This window comes from Oratosquilla oratoria, chromosome 12 (assembly GCF_046742065.1).
Source record: "Oratosquilla oratoria isolate Oo_2021 chromosome 12, ASM4674206v1, whole genome shotgun sequence".
NCBI lineage: Eukaryota > Metazoa > Arthropoda > Malacostraca > Stomatopoda > Squillidae > Oratosquilla > Oratosquilla oratoria.
The window spans coordinates 14,740,063-14,745,062 of NC_134788.1; the positions used below are offsets into that span (position 1 = coordinate 14,740,063).

Sequence of the window (5,000 nt, forward strand, 5' to 3'; positions counted from 1 at the left end):
TGGTACTTAGCCTAGGATGTATTAGTTAGGGAAAGTATAATTTAAAAGACGATCTATTTAAAGCCGTTCAGAAGTACGGCGTATAGCTGTGTTGAGTGTCGCCTTGGCAGGAGTATTAGGAAATTGAATTTACCTTTACGTCTTATGAATAAATAAAAAATCAGTTTTGTTACCAGTCTTTGAAGAAACCTTTCTCTTATATTGATTTTTTATTCATTCATATATATATATATATATATATATATATATATATATATATATTTATATATATGCTGTGTGTGTGTGTGTGTGTGTGTGTGTGTGTGTGTGTGTGTGTGTGTGTGTGTGTGTGTGTGTGTGTGTGTGTGTGTGTGTGTGTGTGAGTGTGTATTTATACCTACCTAGTTGTATTTACTTAGATGTATGTTACGGGCGGCTGGTATGTGAAGATACGTTACGTATAACGTCTAAGTGCTTAAGAACCAGCTCACTTCTAGAAGCCACTGTAGGACTGAACTATCTGGTCAGGGCCTAGATAATTCGTAAGACTAGAAGTAAAGGTAACAAAGAAGATTCCAGGAAAGGAATATTAAACTAGCGATAAAACTAGTAAACGAAATTATTAATGGAAAGTATTTACAGGCAATCAACACAAAAGAGAATGGGCAGTAGGGTCAATGGGACCGTACATGATTATAAGAATATGGAAATTATCGTTCAAATAAGAAACACAAGATACGTATACAATATGGTACTATCTAAGTACACAGAGATCAGGAACATGCATCAAAATAAGTAATAAGTACAAATATAAGTAAAGTAATGCAATGTATATCAGACACGTAATGTAGGCAAAAAGGGTGATCACTTCACACCAATCGTCTCATGAATCTAAACCTTCTAGTTTTTATCAAGAGATCAATATGTGGGAATATGACAAGGAATGAGCGGTTTCCACCGCTTATATACCATTGGACCGGAAACGGGATACTTCCGGTTAAGGGTGCGGGTGAGGAGCAGGGTAAGTTAACACGTCAACATGGGTAGTTTTAGGACCCTCGACTTGCTTGAACAATCTATTTATTTAGTAACTGTTAAATCTGTGCGCTCCGAACTATTCAGGATTTCGCTTGTCTGTTTGTTCTACAAGAGTGCGCACCTCTCCGTACGTAGGCAAGATTACATATAGTGGACGGGCGTTACTGCTTAACATTGTTACAATACATACATAGATAAGAAATATGAACATAGTTATGTAATACAAAGGAACACAATTCTATAACATAATTACACATATGACGTAATATCTAATATTACGTTACACCTCCACCGTTTGGGAAAGCTTTTCACTTTCTGTTGAAAAGCTACGTTCTAGAAAGTATGGAGTAGTTCTTCTGCGCAGGGGACAGCTTCTTGCTGTAGTAGGCGATAGCGTGAAGAACTTCATTGTGTTCTTGCAAGAGGGCGGCACCGATACCGGTGTCACTCGCGTTGACTTGCAGAAGAAAGGGTCGTTGGAAATCGGGTGCCCTTAGAACTGGTGCGTTAGTGAGAAGGGACTTCAGGTTTTTGAAGGCCGTCTCACAGGTAGGTGTCCACACGAAGTCGTGGTCTTTTCTCAGCAGGTCAGTCAATGGTTCTGCTACATCTGAAAAATTTGGACAAAAACGGCGATAATAGCCACTCATTCCGAGGAATCGACGTACCTCTCTACGATTAGTGGGTGTTGGTACATCATTGATGGCTTTTATCTTGGCGTCTATTGGAAACACTTGGGAATTTCCAACTTTAAATCCCAAATAGGGGACCTGTGTATGTCCGAAATCACATTTGGACAAATTGATGGTAAGGTTTGCTTGGTCTGCTCTATAAAAGAAATTATTTAGGTGTTCAATGTGTTCTGTCCAAGACTGACTAAATATTATCACATCATCTAGATAAGTTTTTACTCCTGGCAATCCTGCAACAGGATTACTTATCATTCTTTGGTAAGTGGCAGGGGCATTTTTAAGCCCAAATGGCATTGCTCTGAATTGGAACAATCCCTCTTCCGTAATGAAAGCGGTAACTTCTCTTGAGCGAGGGTGTACAGGGATTTGATAGTATCCCCTTAGCATATCCAACTTGGATACATACTTGGCAGTTCCTAGACTGTCTATGATATCATCTATCCTAGGGATAGGAAAAGCATCGGCCTTAGTATGGGCATTGATTTTCCTGTAGTCAATGCACAGGCGATAAGAATTGTCAGATTTAGGGACAAGAATGCAAGGAGATGCCCAAGGACTACTGGAGGGTTCAATTATTCCCTGTTGAAGCAGAGTGTTTATTTCTGCTTTTATGAACTCCTTCTTTTTTGGATTGACTCTATAAGGGGCTTGTTTGATAGCCCTTGGCGAGTCTAGAATTATTTCGTGTTCTATCAAAGAAGTGAATCTTGGGGAATCTAGAAATGATTTTTGAAAACTTCTTAAGAGAGAAAGAATGTCTCTACCTTGTTTCTCAGATAAGTGTCCTACTTTTATTTGAAGATTTTGTAGTATCTGAGAGTTTTCCAAGGGAATCTCAGGAGGATTAGGCAGGTTATCAGGAGGCTCTTCCGATTCTATTGTGGTAGAGCTGCAAGCTGGAATTGGATCTCGGGAATGATAAGGTTTTAAGGTATTTATGTGACAGAGACGGGAACTCTTTCTTCTGTCTGGAGTTTTGATTATGTAGTTGAGATCACTGGCTCTGGACAAGACTTCATAGGGTCCTTTGTATTTAGCCTGCAATGGATCTCCTGGTATGGGAAGATAAAGTAACACTTGATCTCCTGGAGAGAAAGTTCTAAGTTTAGAATTTTTATCATACCGACCTTTCATTGCTCGTTGAGCATTCGCCAAGTTCTCTCTTGCCAACTTCCAAGCTTCTAACAACTTCTCGGTGACCTGGGACACGTATTTCAAAGAAGGAACAGGTGGTTCTTCTTTCATCCATTGTTCATGAAGTATCTTTAGGGGACCACGGACTTCATGACCGAAGACTAATTCTGACGGGCTGAATCCAAGGCTTTCTTGAATTGTTGTTCGGGTGGCGAACAACAAAAAGGGGAGTCCGTCTTCCCAATTTCGAGTGTTCTCAGCACAGAAGATTCTTAACATTGTCTTGAGCGTTTGGTGAAAGCGCTCTAGAGCACCTTGTGATTGAGGATGATAGGCGGAGGAAGTTACATGATTTATACCTAGTGTTACAAGAGTTTCTCTAAACTTGTTGGAAAGAAAATTACTTCCTTGATCACTTTGAATGTTCTTAGGAAATCCTACCATAGTGAAATATTTCAACATTTCTCTGATTATGTTTTGAGCTTTAATATTTTTCAAAGGAATTGCTTCTGGAAAACGAGTGCTCATACACATGATTGTGAGAATGTACTGATTTCCTTTACTTGAAGGAGGTAAAGGTCCTACACAGTCAATAAGAACTTTTTTAAATGGCTCTTCCATTACAGGAATGGGATGGAGTGGAGCTTCTACAATTTTCTGGTTGGGCTTACCTACAAGTTGACATGTATGACATGTTTTACAATATTGGGCAACATCTTTGACAACCGTGGGCCAATGGAAATGTTGGGTTATGTTGAACAAGGTCTTTCTTACCCCTAAGTGACCTGCTAAGGGAGTATCATGAGCCAATCTTAGAACATTATTCCTGAAACCAAGAGGGAGGACTATTTGATTCCTTACTTGCCATGGCTGGTCAGCGGTTGCGGTGGATGCTCTCCATTTTCGCATTAGGACTCCGTTTTCTATATAGAAACCTCGTGACATATTTTCAACTTCTTCTGGAGATGAAACAATCTCGTACAAATTTCTAAGAGAATGATCTGACTTCTGTTCTTTGATTAATTCTGCTCTAGATAGAGAAACTGGTGAAGAAGAAGATGGGTCAGTTTGGGAGAATAGGGATTCTAAATTATAAGTCTCCTCTTCAGATTTCTTGTACTGAGATCTGGTTACAGCGCAAGCGGGAAACAACTGTAAGTTATCTGAAGGTTCTACTGAGGTCTTAGGGTTATTTGTTATTAAGGGAGAAATGACTTTGCTTCCAGCGATGTCATTGGCCAACAATAAAGATATTCCTACTATGGGAAGAGAGTCTACTACTGCTACTTTAACCATTCCGGTTGTTAAATCAGACCGCAAGAAAACATTATGTAATGGACATTTTACAATTCCTCCAACTCCTTCTATCAATATATCATAACCTGTATATGACTCACCCAGATTCTGCAAGACAGAATTTAAAATCAGACTTTGCTTTGCTCCTGTGTCTCGGAGTATGGAAATAGGATATTGTTGTGAACTACTACTATGAGATATAGTTCCTGAAGATACAAATGGTTTGAAACAAGGATCATGATCTGATGAGGGGGGTTCTACATTACTTGACAATACCGGCTTCTTTGGTAGTTTATCCTGAATAGAGGATTTTGAATCATCTGATTTTATATTACTTACAAGAGTTGGTGTCTTATTGGAGAATGAGGGTGTCAGTCTCTTTCTGCAATTAGAAATGTGATGGCCAACCTGTTTACAATATGAACAAGTTACAGGGGGATTAGTCTTAAACCTTTCCATTCTTTGCCAAGGTTGATTTGGAGGATATTGATTGAAATCAGACCTGTAACTGAAATGTGATGGGCTAGACTGATTTTCAAAGTGTTTCTTTGGGGACCAAGGATCAGAGTATTTTGTTGAATCTGGATTATATGACTTTGACTTTTGGGATTCCATTTGTCTTGACTTAGGTTTATGATTTAGTGTGAACTCATCAGCCAATACAGCAGCTTTAGTTAAAGTTTCGGGAACATGATCATCTATAAAAATCCTAAGATCTGTCTCTAAGGTATTCTTAAACTGCTCCAATAAAATCAACTGTTTAAGTCTATCTAAGGTGTCCGTTTCACTAGCCAAACACCACCTATTGAATAACCTCTGTTGTTGAGTAGCATATTCTACGTATGTTAACTGAGGTGTCTT

General features: G+C 39.0%; 1 protein-coding gene across 1 annotated transcript in view; it reads right to left on the minus strand.

Annotated features, from left to right (window-relative positions):
* Positions 1-5,000, minus strand: part of LOC143030569 (facilitated trehalose transporter Tret1-like) — a 459,285-nt gene that overhangs the window by 32,074 nt on the left and 422,211 nt on the right. The gene's annotated exons all lie outside the window — the stretch shown is intronic.